This window comes from Cricetulus griseus, chromosome 3 (genome assembly GCF_003668045.3).
Source record: "Cricetulus griseus strain 17A/GY chromosome 3, alternate assembly CriGri-PICRH-1.0, whole genome shotgun sequence".
In the NCBI taxonomy this organism is placed as follows: domain Eukaryota; kingdom Metazoa; phylum Chordata; class Mammalia; order Rodentia; family Cricetidae; genus Cricetulus; species Cricetulus griseus.
In genome coordinates, this window is record NC_048596.1 from 149,251,828 (window position 1) to 149,270,179 (window position 18,352).

General features: G+C 40.9%; 1 protein-coding gene and 1 non-coding gene across 16 annotated transcripts in view; both read right to left on the bottom strand.

Annotated features, from left to right (window-relative positions):
* The window catches only part of Large1 (LARGE xylosyl- and glucuronyltransferase 1), a 520,809-nt gene that overhangs the window by 335,811 nt on the left and 166,646 nt on the right, over nt 1-18,352 (bottom strand). The gene's annotated exons all lie outside the window — the stretch shown is intronic.
* Nucleotides 14,986-15,120, bottom strand: LOC113835127. The gene has a single exon (XR_003484403.1). It is a non-coding gene; the product is annotated as a small nucleolar RNA SNORA76 (small nucleolar RNA).

Sequence of the window (18,352 nt, forward strand, 5' to 3'; positions counted from 1 at the left end):
AGTCAGAGGTCCAAGGCCAGATTATCAGGGTCTGAATGCTGCATCTGCTGCTTGTCAGCCTTGTGTTTTCAGTCTTAACAAACATTTTAGGTCTTACCACCCACCTGTTAAATGGGAATAATAACAAAACCTTTTTTATAGTGGTGTGGGCGATGAATAATCTAGACAGCATGTATAAAGCTTCTAAAATACTGCCTGGAATACTTAAACACTTGTTAGAATAAGCATTTCCAACATTGATAATAATTACCACCATTTGTACTATAATAACAACTGTCAGTAATTCTCTCTCTATATTAGCATAATTTGGCTAACCAGACTGCCACCAAATTTGTTTGACATTGTTACCTCTCAAATGTAAATGCCTGTGGAGTTTCCTGTATTTTCTAATGTTTGTTAATTTGAAGTTTTTACTTTTGTAGTAATATTTTCAGGTGCACCTCTATTAGTTTATATTAATTGTATGGTGGGGTTTCACTGTGACATTTCCACATGTGCATGTAAAATTCTCTGAGCAATTTCCTCCTTTCTCTCAAGTATATTCAGGTCCTTTGCACCACCACGGTTTTAGTGGAGCCCAATGCCATACAGTCTATTTTGAACATGCTTTAATAGGCATGCTGCCTGTGACCTTAAGCACTTCAGACTAATAAAAAGAGATCAGAGCAAGGCTAAATAAGCACCTAACTCAATTGAAACAAGCTAAGGCTAAGAATCTGGAAGTAAGTGCAGAGAGACTGGGTACTGCCTCCTTGATATGAGGAAAGTAGAAAAGGTACACCATGCTACAGGTGGTGAGCATTCTAGACCCAAGGGCACATCGATGCATTCTTTGCCAATGTTGGGAGGCTAATATAACATTACCAGACCTTGTAAAACATTCATAATTTCAAATCTGCAGAGTCTTTACTATACTTTATATATCAAATGCTTTCAATTTTATTTTATTTTTAGTGATTTTAACATTATTAGTACATAATTAGAACAAGGATGTTCAATGTCAGCAGTCTACAGTATGTGTTAATGAGGACAACTTACCCTTATTCTACCTTCCCCTAGTTTCCCACCCAATCAGGACCTTTCCCAATCCCTAACAATACCCCTCTACTTCCTGAATGTCTCGTTTAATTACTAATTTAATTATTTATCTCCTACGTATGAAAGCAACCATACTCATTTTTCTATTGTCTGCCTCATTTCACTTAACATGCTGTCTCTGATTCCATCCATTTTCCTGCACAAAAAAACAAGATCTCTTCCCCCTTACCAGCTCAATAATGCTGCATTGTGTATATAAAAAATAATTTTTTATTTATGTTATCCAATCTTCTAATAGCTACCTTGGCTGGGTCCATATCCTAGCCACATTAAGCAGTGCCATAATAAAGAGGACATGGCATGTCTTTGGTTTGCTGACTTTATTTACTCTTACAATCTATCTAAGAGGCTGCATCAAATTGCATGTTTAAGCAATACTATAATGCAACTACTTCAGTCAACACAAGACTTCAAGATAATTGGGTACACGGAAAAAGAAAATTATTCAACTGCTAGAAAGTGAGCAATGGTCAGTGACCTAGCCAACGCCTGTGGCCTGTCCTCATCTTCCCTCTAATAAACATGTGCTCCTGCCTACCACCCAGACATTTCTTCCTCAACTCTTGAGTTCCACAATACACTCTTTGCTTCGCTGTCAAGTCTCCCTGATTCCCAGAAGCAGACAGTACCTGCTCCTGATTGGCTCTTCTGCTCTTCCATTTTGAAAAAAAGATCTCCTAGTACAAAATCCTATCTGTTTATATTTGAAGAGTGAGTACACTGTAACTGGAACACATGTATCTTTAAATGGTCAGGCTTCCACCAGATAATCCACTAGCAAAGAGCATTCACTAGAATTCAGTCTAAATATATGCTGTGCTGAGCCTCTGCATTGGCAGCAAAGCAGAGGTGCTGACAGAGAGCTTAGGAACACCCATGCTCACCTTCAATTCAGCACTACACAGAAAGTATAGTGTGTTTGGGAGCAGAAATGATGTAGATGTCCTTTTGAGAATCTACTCCTTCCCCTGCTCAAGTTCCTATTGCCAAAATGTTAACAACAAGTTTACAGGGAACACTAGAGAACCAGGATGCAATGACCAAGGCCAATGAGAACACAGCATCTGGGATACATGCAGCTTTATGGGAAATACTATCATCTAATGTTCCTGTAGGGGGCTCAATAATGGCTCTGACCCAAATGCTCACATGTTTTTTAAAGATTATTCTTTTTATTTTGTGTGTATGCACATGTACCTGAATGCACACATATTTATTGTGTACATGCCTGGTGCCTGGGTGTCCAGCCCAGATAACCATGTGTTTTATATCCTTCATATTCTGGCACCTACAGGCCACCAAATACCAGTCAGAAAACAAGGTTAGAGAGAAGAAAATCCTGTTGTAGGATATTTGTACACTGTGTGAAAATGTATTTGCTCTGACTGGTGTAATAAAAAGCTGTAAATAAGTCAGGAAGCAATTTCCAAAGCAAACGTGGAATAATGGTACCTAAATCAACTATGGATTTGCTTAAATGGAGATGTTTTGAATGCTTTAGACTGTCCTGCTACTGCTATTCACAAATATCTGAGGGACCTGGAGGGAAAAGAAACTTACAGGAACAAAATGGCACCACCAACATGGGTTGCAAGAATTTCCATGTAAAACCTGACAGAAGATGAAAAAGGGATTGTGAAAACAAAAGAACACAGTCAAGCACAGCTTCTTGGTAGCAGCAATTTCTAGGGTGGGCTCTGTTTGCTAGAGACAAGCAGAGGCTCATGACTCCTTTAAGAGAGGCTTCCTGACTCAGCATTTGTGGCAAAAACCACACTGCTCTTTTAAGAGGCCCTGTGCTATCTAACAATTAAATGGTGTGTACAAGCAGAGGCTACATATCCAAGGACTCAGCATGCTGCATGGCAGATTTAGCTTTTACACATACGGACAAAAAAGGTTTAAGAGTGGAGTTGGTGAGCATTGCTCCCAGTGCTGGCAGTAAATATACCCCTGCCATATTGGAAAGCCAGCAGCTAAAACAGCCACCACTTTAATTTTAGCCATGATGTTTAGCAGATAAAAGACTCAAGTGGTCAGAAAAAGATAATGATACACAGTAAAGTCAGATTCAGATGAGGAAAACATCTACAGGGTTTACAGTGTGTTTAAAAATATATGTAGGCTTGGGAAAGAAAATAAAAAGGATAAAGTAGTTAAAAAGGAAATAGAGTAGCTGGGTGTGGTGGCATATGCGTTTAATCTAAGCAATCAGGGGGCAGAGGCAAAGGCAGGCAGATCTCCATGATTTCAAGGCCAGCCTGGTCTACAAAGTGACAGACAGACAGACAGACAGACAGACAGACAGACAGACAGACAGACAGACAGACAGACAAAAAGAAACATAGAAACCATGTTTCAAAAAATGAAAGTAAAAGAAATAACATATTAAATAAATAAATAAGCCATGCAAAGATGGAAAATACAGAGAAAATCTGGATACTGTATGTTATTGTGTTGTCTTTGAATTGTTTGATTGCTGAGGAAAGAGCAACAGCTAATAACAGAATTTGATTATAAATGCTAGATTAATCCAATCTATATATTTTGAAAATGCTTTGACTTCAAAATTTAAGCCTATGGACAGCTTACTTTGGAAAACAGGTTCTATTTTTGTTTCCACAGAAAATGAAAAGCTGTGGATTCTTTCCAGACTAATATGGTGTGATCAAGCAAGAGCCCCTGCAGCAGTGGCCCAGGTGACCCAACATCCAAACTGAGCTGACTAAGACAATGCAGCCTTTCAGACTACAACAGCCAGGTTTCTGGGTAGTCCCAGGATCTCCATGATATTGACCCCCAATCATCAGGAAGCAGTTTCAGAGAGTAATGCCAAAATTCTCAAATATTGTTTATAAATGTTTGTTTTCATTTAAATGTGGTTGATTACAAATGGTAAATGATCACAGCCAATTTTTTTCTAAAGAAAAATAAAACAGTAACATGATATAAAAATGAATACTATGCATTGGCATGGATTTTGATTTATTGATATAAATTTAAGGTCAATGGTTATAGATATATTTCTCCTATTGTTTAGGTATAGGTATTGTGTTTATATATAGCTCATTTAAAAATGTAATGTATAATTAAAAGCAGATTATATATATTCATCTATAGTAGTCAAAACTTAGGGTTAGGTTAGTTAGATTTTCTAGATATACAGAGATATATTTGAGATGGATATTCTTCAAACCTTTCAAAGTGCCTCAAACCTTTCAAAATGCCTACAGAATATGGCATTTAAAATGTTTTAGGGTTTTTCAGGGCAAAGAGACACAATTGCTCCTGACAACACCAATTACATCAGAAAGGAGGATGGGCATCAAAGAAATTCTATATGGAGTTGCTTATAGTCACATTTGGGCAAGAAACTGCTTTTGTCTAAACTGTTTGATTATATGCTGTCTAAACTGGACAAACAGGATCCACAGGAAAGTGACTGATGAATTTGTCAAAAGGAGATGGGACAGTCCTGCAGGGCTCCTGCCAGATATTCTGCAGTACACAGAGAAAAATGACTGACAAACTGCCAATACTGCTTCACCGAGAAGTCTGCCAGACACACTAGGTGTGTAGGCTGAAGATAGATGCCCTATCATTACAGAAGAACTTTGGGTGAATGACCAGACAGGAAGACATCTCTGTCAATTCTAGAGTTTATATATTATCCTTCTGAGGTCTTTGATGGAGTTGAAGACAAATAGTTATGCTTATGGTTTTCCTTAATTATGATAAAAGATAAGTTGCATATAAGAGTTCAGACTCACAAAGATAGGATAGATGAGAAAATATTTTCGTTACATTTTGGCAAATGTTAACGGGCTAAATATTGTTTGTTAACTATAGCTTTGTTATATATAATTACACAATGTTGAAGTTAAAACCTTTTTATTTAGAAAGAAAAGAGGAGATGATTGGGGAATGTCCTTCTGTATATATGTTTCTCTTATTGGTTGATGAATAAATCATTGATTAAGAAATAGAGACAGAAGATAGATGGGACTATGAAATGAAGAGAATTCTGGGAAAGGTAGGCAGAGCGAAACCGTGAGGAGATGCCATGTAGCTGCTGTAACAGGTCCAGGCATTCTCCGTTAAGCAAAGACCACATGGAAATACATAGATTAATAGAAATGGGTTAGTAATTAATACAGAGCTAGCCAATAAGAAGTCCCACCCATTGACCAACAGTTTAATAATTAATATAGAGTCTGTGTGTTTACTTGGGACTAAAGGGTGGTGAGAACTGGGAGGAAAAACTTCCATCAACCAGGTGGGTACTTTTTCTAGAAAGGAGATCTATTTAGTTCTGACTTTGGTGAGGCTAAAAGGTTAAGATCGGAGAACCCCACCTGCTTAACCTCTTCTATTGGTCTTCTGGTAGTACCATGACATGCTAGGACAGCACAGTGGATATATAAGAGATTGGGGGGGGTGAGAAAAAAGGGGTCAGGATCAGGTTCCTCTTTTATAACTATGTTCCTTTGGGAGCTACTCAACTCAAAGCAAGATCAGTATGAATCCACTTGTAAAAGCAGCCATGGCACAGCTGCCTCTTAACTGCCTGGCCCCCTTTTACTACACTGCAATGAAGACCAAGCTTGCAGCGCCGCAACCTGTGTGGATAAAGCCGAATAAGGACCATAACACTGTGCTGCATACATATCTGAACAAAACAGCATTCTAATCATAGGGCCAAGGATTATTTACTGTTTATTTTTGCTGGTATTGTACAGGAAATTGAAGTTAAAACCTCATACATACAGATCAATTACCTGGCCACTGAGCTAAGACACTTACCTGTTCAGAATTATTCATTGTGGAGAAACTCCCTTGGTTGACTATTCCCACTAACATCTGAGAATGATGCTGTTTATAAAGCCTGGGAACCAGACAGAACTGGGGGTTATGGTTGCATTTAGGATACAACCAGCTTTATAGGTAATAATCTCATCTAAACAGTGTCCCTGTTAAAGACTGAGTATGGGATCCAACAGACTCAAGTGCCCACAGAATTCAGTTCGTTTTTTGTTTATTTTTATGTGTATGTGTACATACCTCCACATATCTGTCCATGGGGGCCAGAAAGGGGTGCTGGATCCCCTGGAACTGGAGTTATAGGTGGTTGGAAGCCACTACGTGGGTGTACACTAAGTGTTCTTTACCATTGAGTATTCTTTCCATGAAACTTTACAGAACAACAAAATAAAGAACTTCAAAAAAGACAAGAGTATGTGTGCTGCTTTCGCTCTGAGTCTTGATTTTCTCAGCTCTAACAAGAGGCTGATCATAGCATGACCCCATCCGATTAGGAAAGGTACAGACATGAAGATCAATCAGAAGGGGACCTGGCACATATTAAGTGCTCAAAAGTTGTTGGCTATGACAATGATACCTATTGACTCATCTAGACACAGGGGAAGTGTATAAATTCACTGAGAGCAGAATATGACAAAACATGGCTAATTAAATCAGCTCATTTTGTCTGTCTGTGGGTATTCAAATCTTTAACAATCAGAGGCACTCACATACCCAGTTGATAACATGTTGAATAGCCTCCAGATTCTAGACATACTGCTTCTTCCCAGTAAACTGGAGCTTATGCTCAGCACTAACTTTCTTCTTTCTCTGTCATAGGCAAGCCATTAGCACCTGCAAAAGGCACATCACAATCTATCCCAAATCCAAAGGCTTGCCTCACCTGTGCTGGGACTACCACGATGTAGGTCAGCTTGATTCTCTGCTCTAGGGACCAAAAAAAAAAACTTTCTTGCCTAATCACTTAAGACATTTTTGGTTTACAGAGAAATGAAGCACTAGGGAAATGTCTGGAGATCTACAAAGATGACACCAGCTATCAATCTAAGCAACGGAGGAGGGACTACCTTTAAATGCCCTCCCCTGATTATGAGATTGATGACTGACTTATATGCCATACTATAGCCTTCATCCAACAGCTGGTGGAAGTAGAAGCAGACACCCACAACTAATCACCGAACTGAACTGGGACTCAGATGCAGAGAGGACGAGTGAAGAGCACAGGGGTCCAGACGATGCTGGTGAAACCCACAGAAACAGCTGACCTGAATATCCGGGAACTTCTGCTCCCCACACTGATAGTTGGAATACCAGCATGGCAGTGATCCAGACCCCAGGAACATGGGTTTCTGTGAGGAAACCTCAGAAATCTACGGGACCTCCTGTAGAAGTTCAGGACTTATCCCTAGCATAGGTGTGGACTTTGGGAGCCCATTCCATGTGGAGGAATACTCCCTGTGCCAAGACACATGGGGGTGGGCCTAGGCCCTATCCCAAAGGATATGATAGACTCTGATGATACCCTATGGAAGGCCTCACCATCCAGGGGGAGTAGAAAGGATATGTGATAGGTAGGGTTTTAGTTGTGGGGGGTGGTAGGGGAGGACGGGTGGGAGAAGGGAACTGGGATTGTCAAATGCACAAAAAAAGAACTTTCTCTTACTCTTTTTTTCTTCCCTTCCGTTTTCCCACCAGATAATTAATTCCGAGACGATGAACAGACATTACCAGAATTAATAACAAGAGTAAAATAAAATTCCAAGTTGCATAGAACCTAAACAATTATTCATTGCTATCTATAATTGAAATTCAACCTGCCATCTTGGACTTTGTCAAGCAACCCTATGTTGATGGCTTGCTATTGCCACCTGGTGAGTTGCTATTGCCACCTGGAACAAAACTGTTTATTTATGAGGATCTGTGAACATCTAAATCACTTGCATCAGTCTACCACTGTTCTTTCTGCCTTATAGCTCTCCTTTGAGCAAGGCCTTGTCTGGCCTTAGGATTCATGCATTTGCCATTCCCTACTCTGAAATATCTTCATGCAGTTCTTTGCTTGGCTTCTCTCCCAGCTTCATGGATATTCCTTTTCCAAGACAGTCCCTTCAAGGAAGTCTTCCCTCCCATGCAAAAGATCCACTTTCCAGCTATCCACTGTCTCTTTATCTTGCTTCTACTCAAGTGTGTGTGTGTGTGTGTGTGTGTGTGTGTGTGTAGGCTAAAAGACAACTTTAGCTGTCATTTCTCAGATACTGCTCCCTTTTTTTCCCCTTGAGGCAAGGTCTCTTACCACCCTGGAACATTTACCACACCCAAATTTTTAATATGTGTGTTCTGGAAACTTAACTCATGTCCTTAGCACTTTATCAACAAACTACCTCCTCAGCCCTACCTATTTATTATTTGTTTGTTTTGTTTTAGTCAGCATCTCATTCTCTATCTCTAGATGGACTGGAACTCACTAGGTAGACTAGGCTAGTCTCAAATTAACAGAAATATGCATGCCTCTACCACATGATTCCTGGGATTAAAAGCATGTGCAACCACATCCAGGTAGCTGTAGCCCTTATTAATTTCAGAAGCCAAAATTCTGTCTATTGAAGCCATCAATGAATCCCCTGAGCTGAGAACACTGGGTGGCACACAGCAGGTGCAAGAAAACAAAAATTCCCTAAAGAATGGACAGATGCTTATGGAGGAACTATGCTTCTCTCCTTTCAATAAAGTCCTAACAGAAGCTATGCCAGCACAACACACTCAGCAAGTGCTACTGACTTCACAGTTACATCCTGTGCTGGGCAAAGTGTGGTGCACTGGGAGGAGGAGAGAAAACTGGAAGACCAATGTTCCCTCATATGTGAAGGATGGAGGAGGTGGAAAGGAGTAAAAGAATCTGTCATTTGTCAGGGGGACTAATGCCAACATGAGTTCCACCCACTGAAAAATAAAAATATTCTAATACTAATTTTTTCCTTCTTTTAAAAGAGTCCATCTCTTCATGGTAAATATTGCATGGCACACCTACTGAGAAATACCATATGCTTATTCTCACCCAAGATCCCTCACTACTATTCTCATCTTTGTGAGGAGGAAGTTGAGACTCTGAAGGGTTCAGAAACTTATCTAACACAACACTGCTGACAACTAACAAAGTGAATAACTAAGGACTGGGAATGTAGCTCAGTGGTGAATCACCTGCCTAGCACCTGCAAGGCCCTGGGTTCTATCCCCAGCAAAGCAAGCACCCACATGCATGTGAAAACATGCATGTCTCAGCACTAGACATGTGCCACTTGTTTGTTGCATTGATGACACATGTGCTGCAGGAGGCAGAACTTTAGATCACACCCTAAAGAGTTCAGAGGGATTGAAGCTTCCTGACTCTGTTCAAACGAGGTAATGGAGGCCCTCTGACAATGTTGTGTTCATTACCGAGTACTGGGTCAAATAAAATCAAAGAGAAATGGGACAAAAAAAAGGGAGTAAAGGGAGGAGGGAGTAGAGGAGGACAAGGGAGAAGTGTAAGAATGGAGAGAGAAAGCAGACAAGGAAGGGTAGAGGAGGAGAAAGAGAAAAGGAGGAACCAGGTATGGAACAGAGTGAAGAGAGGTTTATTAGGTATAAAAAAGTAAGATAAAAAAGCAACTGGATTTCGACGAGAGAGGATTATATTAATATACTAGGGAAAACAAAATATAGGTAAAGGCAAAAAAGGAAAAGAATGGGAACTGTGAAATCTTCCAAAGGAGTAATGAATAGAAGTGATCTTGGGGTTATTATTGCTGTGATAAATAAGCATGATCAAGGAAACTTAGAAGAGTTTAGGTGGGCTTATGGTTCCAGAGGGTTAGTCTATGTTGGCAAAGCAAAAGCATGGTGACAAGTAGCTGAGATGAAAGATGAGCAAGCAATGAGAGTTGCTGAGAGAGCACTGAGAATGATACTAGTCTTTTGAAACCCCAAACCCCACCTCCAGTGACACACTTCCTCCAATAATGTCATATCTCCGAATCATTCACAAACAGTACTGGGAACCATATGAGCATATGGCAGCATTCTCATTCAAAACACCACAGAAGAATAATGAGAAAAGAGAAAAATGAGAGAATGGCTGGGGTTTTAAGCCTTTGCAGTGTACATTCATTGTACTGAACACCCAGAACTCCCACACAAGATGCTTAGTAAACAGTGTTGAATATGGAAAGGTGTCAAGGAAACAGCAAGTGTGCTGGAGCCCATCGCACAGACTGTCTGAGCATTTGCAAGTAAGAATAGAGATACTGAGGGCAAGGGAGATTTTAGTCACCATTACATATCCCCAAGTAACCCTTGAAGAAGGTGGCCCAGAACTCTAACATGCTCCATGTATCTTCTGCCAGAGATCCAACCAATGATACAATATCCTCTCAGGCACCATGCATCTTTGCTGACATTTGGGAAATTCTGTTTTTATTTCTTTGATTTTTTTTCTTAATGTTGGTACTTTGGAGGATTGGTAGTGCCATCTCATCATACTTTCCTGCCTTCTCCTGGTGCCTCCGGATATGATTTTTAAGAATTCCACTTCCATTAATCTTGTTTTGTTGTTGTTTAGTATATTTCACTGTATACCTTTCTGAGTTGTAGCTCTCAGTCTTTTATCATAAATTTACGAATTTCACAAACTCCACTGTATGTAACACTTCCACAACATGAAAAGATCTTCACCATTTAAATAAGACTACTAACTCTAACAATTCTGCTGCGTATTGAGAGAGCCATGCCATTCCAAACTCCTTTATGTCTTGGGCTATTATTGTACACTTTAGTTGCCACCAGCCTGATACACCTGTATGAAATCTGATAGGCAAATGTGGAGGTCAAGTACTAAAGCACACTCTGAGCACTGCTGTGAAAGCACAGAAGGCGCAGGCCATGCTCTCTGAAGAAGGTAGAGTTGCATTTAGCCTGTATTAAATGTCTCAATTTTCAAATGCTATGGTGCCACTCTGCTGACACAAGTATCAACACACAAGGTATACAGTTCCAACCTCAGGCTTGGTAAAGGCTTCTTTACTAGTCTCCCAGCTTGCCTGATTCTATGTGGTTCTAAACTGTGTGTACTGCATCTTAGCTAAGAGCCTTCCTAGGAATTCTGTACTGACTGGACTTGTGGATAATAATAAATACATTTTTTGCTCAGACTCCTACATTTTCTTGTTGGAGTGACCTCTGATGGGCACAGTATGTTGGCCAATTACTGGCAGAACAGGGATCAAAACCCAGGTTTCTGTACTTCTACTCCATTGTCCTGCCAGAGTCATTCCCTCTGCTGTGTTCTTCAAAGAAAGATGAAAGCCCCATGCTCTATTTTGAGAACACACTCATGTAAGGCACACTCATGTAAGGAGATATTAGCCTTGCATGCCCATCTACTAGTGTGCTTCTTTCTCCCAGGATAGAACTATTGCTTAGTGGCAGGATGCCATAGTTACTTCTGCGATGGCAGAACATCATGAGCTCCTCTGGGATGACATGACAAACTGGAATGGGCATGTCTGCCAGCTGTGGATTATTTCTCTCACAGTTGGAGGATACAGTCCATTGTGGCATAAAAGTATCCTTTAAAGAATAAACTCACACCAGTAAATGGTTATAGGGGGTGACATCTGCAGTAGATGCTCATGGTAACCTATGGTCAAACCCACAAATTGGAACTAAATATATAGAAGCACTAGCTGGCCACATCCCAGTCTGGGTCACTGATCAAATCTTTACTGAACTTCCATTCATCTAAGTCAATAGCTTCCTTGCTGTTCCTCAAACAACATAAATATCCTCTTGCCAAAGAAGACTTCTGCATCACTAATACACTATTAGTAGAGTCTGGATGCTCACAATAGTTCATGTAGCCCAGCATGACCAAAAACACATTATGTAGACAATGATGGCCTTGAAATTCTGATTACCCTGTATCAACTTCCTCTGAGTGCTAGGATTACAAGCATGCATGTACATGCATGCATATTTTACACCATGTCTGATATATGCAGCATTGGCGATCAAACTTACATGCATGCTAAGCAAACACACTACAAACTGAGCTACATCTTGAATCAAAATATTTGTACAGTAAATGCCTTAACTACACCCAGGATTACTAAAAAAGCTTTTCCTGCAGTCTTGCAAAAAGAAATTACATTTTTTCCCACAGTACTTAACTGACTCAATATTTTATACCCATTTGTACAGCTTCTTTCACACAGGTCTGAGGCTCCAATCAAAAACCAATATTTCTATTTAGATGGAAACTTATGGCAAAGATTTATCTGAGAACCCATAGCAAGGAAAACATGACTTTCATATGTTGACATTAAAAAACAAAAACAAAACTTTTCTTGCTGACTACAACATCTCATATTCTAGAACTGGAATGAAGCCTCCTTTTCTAGTAGTTGGCCAACACAGACTCCATTTAGAAAACTATTTTATCTTTCTTGTGTATGTGTGTGTGTGTGTGTGTGTGTGTGTGTGTGTGTGTGTGTGTGTCTGTGTGTGTGTGTGTGTGCAAGTGTGCAAATATGCAAATGTGCACATACATGTACATGGACATTTTGTTTTGCTTTTGGCTTTTAAAAGAGAGAAAGTCTATGAAATGGGGTCTATAGGGACAGAGATCTGGGGAGGCCTATGGATGGAGAAATAGCATGACAAAATACATAACAATTTTAAAAATAAACTTTAAAAAGAAAATATAAATAAACCAATATGCATAAAATGAAAGAAATATAGGATAAGAAAGTAGTTCAACTGATAGAGTGCTTGGCTAGCATGCACAAGGCCCTGAGTTTGATCCCCAATACTGTATAAACCAGGCTTAACAGTGCAAGCCTGCAATCCTAGAACTCTGGAGATAGAGTCAGCAGGTAAGTATAAGGTAAGCAACTATAAGGTAAGTCTGAACTATATAAAACCACGTCTCAAAAACAGAAAGGAGAGACTGAGAGACAGGAGATAGGGGGAGAAGAAAAACTGCAGCCAGTGGAAAAATGATGCATTTCATACTCACTCAGTAAGTACTCTATGTTAATTCTCAACACCACAGCCTGACATGGGAACAGACAATTCAGTGGGCACTCTGCTTGAGAGTAATGCAGTTTCTGGTCTTATCTTCATGCTGTTTTTCCTTCCTGGGTTTGGAAGTCCCCTACACCTCTTGTTTTCTATAGCCTAGCAAAAAGCCAGAATCCAGCCACCAAGAGGAACATTATTTAGATTAAAGATCATTTTCTGCAGCCATCCCATCTACAGATCCTCACCAAGAAATACCAAAGAAAAGCAATATAAATGTTAACAGGAACTTTTCTATTCACTTTTACTTAGGCTAATCTACTGCAGCCCAATACAGTTGAAGGGCCAGGGAAATAGGGACCCTGAAATGCAGAAGCTCAGACAACTGGACATCGCAGGAGGATATCCAATTTCAGGTCAACAAGGCTCCATGGAAAACAGGACCCAGGGCTTCTTGGGGTCACTCCATGAAGGGAGGCAGTATTCTTGCTCTGGGACCTATGTTCCTCAGAACCCATGAAATAGTTCCTGCCATGTTTGGTTATGGTGTGTGACAGAGAAAAGTAGTTGCCATGTACGTCTGTCCAAAAAGGCAGAGAAAGAAACCAGTAGTGACAAGGCAGTGTATGGTACATGTTACTGAAGGGCGGGCTCTAGATGTCACATGAAGAAGAAAAGAGTATTACTGCCTGGTAGTAGTGGCACACGCCTATAATCCCAGTACTTGGGAAACAGAGAAAGTTGGATCTCCAAGTTCAGGGCCAAAGAGTTATACAGAGTGAGTTCCAGGTCAGCCAGGGCTACATAGAGAATATATATTAAAAGGCTCAATGGCACAACAGAGACCTAGATCAGGGAAATGGACCCTCACAGAAAAGATACTGGAGGACAGGCAGTGAGAATGGCGTGTACCAAGACTGATGTACTCATAAGATGCTAATAATACACCCCCCCCAACAAAAAGAGATCTGGATGATAATTTCTACAATGTAAATGTTGAATTATTTGATAAAAGGAATTCTGAAAGTAGGATGAGTGCTCGAGATGGGGATATTATACTGAAATAGAATTCATGTCACCAGAAATATCCATGTAAGAGAGGTATATAGGGAAGGTTCAAGTGAGAGTACATGGCATTGTGGCAGAAGGTGGAGAGATTGGAGAGATGGGCATTGTAGAAAGAAGAAAATTAGAAGGACCACCACAAAGCAAGGAATGCAGGTCTTAGAAGCTGAGAACAAGAAAAAGGACTCTCCCTATATCCTAGACCTGACACACTGCCTACAAAAATGATTTTTGAACTTTAAAGCTCCAAGAGGGTCATCAAATGTGGATAATTTTCAACCAGGAAGTATTTGGTAATGTGTGATAGCAGCAACTGGGGTGGGATGCACCCACACTCATCAGGGTATATTTTCAGAAATGTTGAAAGATTAAAAAAAAAATGACCATGTAAGCCAAATCCATAATGGAAGGGTCTGTCCATTGGGCTGTATTCATGGATCCTGATCAAGGATAGGAAAGGCATCAGCCAAGGGACACTATAAGAAGATTGCCCATGGAAAGCACTGCATCTGCTCAATTAAAATTCTTAAATCTTAGAAATTACGAGGTGTCCAATTCTGCATTTTATTGGCTCTTGTTTCTTTAATTGTAGACAACAATGACTTTATGGAAAGCGGGAAAAGCTGGTGAAATAGGTGATGATCTCATCCCTACAGTTACCACTCTAATGTTTCCAAAGGTTCAGCATGCAAGGCAGAGCTGTGACCTGGATAAGCATGAGTACAGACTCAGGAACTTTACTATAATTCAGGAATTCTCCCCAAAACACTAGCCAGAGCACTGCTGGATAAGAAACAAATCCAAGTATCTCACCCAACTCCAACTCCAGGAAGGGTAAGGTTAACCAACAGTAACTGAGGCTTTTCTAGCATTTCTTACTGGCCTTGTACACCCTGATCCACATACACACGTCTACAGTTCACTAACTAACTGTCTACTCTAGGGTCTGAATGTCGCTTGCAGCTAAAGGAATCACTAAGGTAGCACCAAGCAGCCCCGGATGTGAGCAAGCTCCATCTGCTCTGGCACTGTCTCTAGACCCTGAGGCCACAGGTCAGACACAAAGAGGTTCCAAGACAGTGCCTTTCTATCACCAAGGCAGAGGATCTGAAGAGAGCAGTGGGTTTCCATGCCAGAGGGAGGTTAGAGTTGAGCTCAGATCCAATGTCTTGACACTGGACAGTCACTTGATCTCAAGCAAAAAACAGATGACTAGGGTTCCACAATAACAATATTTGACAAATTGAAAAGCAAGGACAATTTCTGAGCACCTGAAATCCCCCAAGCGACAAAGAACTGTGTGTCAGTAAAATAGCAAGCACACCTAACAGTGCAGTGAAAGGCTCAATGCTCAGTTTTGAATATGTATTTGACTATGCCCACGGGCCTATTCTAACTCAGCAATTCTCCTTTTTAGAAGTTGTACTGGGGGCTGGACTTATTTTTGAAGATAAACACCACCAATTCAGTTGATATATAAAAACTTATACAGTTAGTGAAGACTGTAATGAACAAACAGGTGGCAAAGCAGGTACCAATAGTAAATAACATCCTGGTAGACACTTGCTACATTCCTGCTTTGTGTCTCCATCAAATGCCTGCTACTGCCTTCTGGTACCTTTCTTCATTATGCTGCAATATCCACTTACCACTATCTGACTTAGTCCCCACAGAATATAGGGACTTGCCCAGAGCAACATATTTTTCTGCTCAATTCTTCAGATTTTCTCATCATCTTATTATGATTACAGTGGCTTTCAGTTATTGCAGACAATGATAGGACAGGGTCAAGACCCTATACTCCATTATACACACTACCATATCCATCCAAGTCAAAGAGACAACAATCACCATTGTACCATGTCTAGACAGGCAGAGTATCTGTCCAATCATGGAGGTTTGGCAAATGCAGGATTCTGTGAGATATATTTTACATTCCTTTATTGTTACTCTAAAATCTATATGCACATATCAACAGGCTCTGTTAATAGATAAAATAACTGGAACTCAGAAAAGGGGCATGCTCCAAGAGTCCCACAGATTATAAATGAAAACTGCTTCCATCAATAAACAGATTGGAACACAAGGCTGCCCCTCACAGTTAACACCACATGGTGACTACCAGCAATAAAGCAGGTTTCTAAAGAAGATAGTGAGAAAGGTCAGTATTCTGCTCTGCTCTATCTTCCCAGAGATGTGTTAGCTATGTGTAGTTTAATCGAGACTGTGTTTATTTCGCTGTAGCAAAATAACATAAACCCATACATTGGGATTGAAGCTGAAGATCAGAAGAGCAAGGCAGCCAATCCACCAGAGAGCTCTCACCTCTACCAATGCTCAAACTGAAGGGGCAATCCACAGAACCTCAAACTGCATCTCCAGACAGTACCACTTCTCACCAAATCTGAGGCTGCTGCCTGAGACTGCACTAAGCTCCTTATATTCTCTCTAGTGCTGGGATTAATGGCATGAGCTCTGTTTGTCTTTTAGACTGATTCACTTGAGTGTAGCCCAGGATGGCCTTGAACTCACAGAGATCCATCTGTCTCTGTCTCCTGAGTCCTGGGATTAAAGGTGTGTATACCACCCCTGCCCAGCTTCTATGGCTGTGGCTTGCTTTGCATTCTGATCTCCAGGATATCACCACATTCCACACCATCAGACTAGCTGCATACAAATACCTGCAGTTGTCCTCTCCGGGTTTTTCCTATTATAGCGAGCAGCCTCCCACCTAGCACAAGCTACAAGAACACTACCTTAATGGCTCTATGGGGCCTGCTCAATAGCCAGAGGAGGAGGGAGGATCCCTGAAAGGGCACCATGTGAGATGTGAGGGAGGCCGCCTCAAGATGAGAACTGGCAGAAGTGGCCCTTGCATGGGAAGCATCTTAGGCAAGGAAAAGAGGCCTCACTTTCAAGTATACTCTCATCCCCATTACCATGTGACTTGGAGCAAGTTAGTTAGTGGTGGCCTTATGGAAACTGAGAACATTCCTAAGTAAGTGACTTCACATCTGTGAAAATCACTTTGGAAGCATTACTTGGACTCTAGCAAAGACAGACAACAGCTCTGGGAGAATGACCTAGCTTTTCAAAAGAGTGGGGATATATAGAGGCCCAGGTGGTCTTCAAAAATGTTATAGTTCTCAAAATACATAGGCGAGACCCTAGAAATATACCATTTTTCTTCCCGAGAGCAACCACCATCACTGATTCTTCCTGACCCCAAGGACACACATACCGGACCCACTGGAAGGCCCAAAAATGCATCTGCAGGACACAGCTAAGACTTTCCAGGCACACAGAATTCAGGCACATGATTACTTGTGCTCCCTGCCTCCAGTTTACCTGGCTTATTAGCCAGTTTCACACCCTGATCCCAACTCTTTGAAATCATAAGAATCTCTTAAAATATCAAGCTACTTTAGAAAAGTGTCAATTTGTAAGTAGTCTGATTGTTACTCTCTACCTGCAGGAATACAGACATGTTTGGGGGAAGGAAAAGAACATGATTATGTTGCTCTATTTAGCTTCCAGATGGAGCTGCCACCTACAAGCAACCCACATAACCAAGGGCTGATGTCACTCCTGGGACTCTGCTGGTGTGGGGTGAGCATCCCAGTGAAGATCAACAACAATTAACACAGGTGACAAAGCTGGGGAGACAGAAACCTGGCAACCACAGTACATTTAGCTCAGGAAACATCCTAAGAAGAATCAGCAGGCAGGAGGCCTTCATATAGTTTTGGTATCACTTTGATAGAGCTAGGCTTATAGTGAGACAGTGACACTAGACCAGGCTACTAAAGTCTTGAGTATAAGGAATAATGCAGCTCCAAACAGCACCTGGTAGGACCTTTAGGAAAAATTCTTCTCTCCATCTTGTGCAACAAGGGAATGAAGCACAATCATGGAGAAGTATGTTTTCCACTGTAATGATCTTGTGTCCAAGGATAGAACACGAATGAAAATGAATAAGTATGTAGAAGAGGAAGAGCAGGAAGAGATGTGGGGAAGAGAAGAAAGGGAAAGCAAGGGGACAGAAAGATAAGAGGGATAGGGATGGCTGGGGGAGAACAAAGCAGAGATGGGAGTGTAATAATGATGGTACATCAGGCATGGTGGCTTTTGGTGGTGATTCCACAATATCTCAATCTGGAATGGTTGCAGAGACAGCTAAGAGGTTTGTAGCACTGGGTATACAAACCGTTTTTAAGGCCAGAGTCCATGTCAAGAAGCACATGGCCAACACACACACAGCACACTTATGGAGGGTTGTTGTCTCATAGTGCTTTGTCAGGGTTTTTTTTTTTCT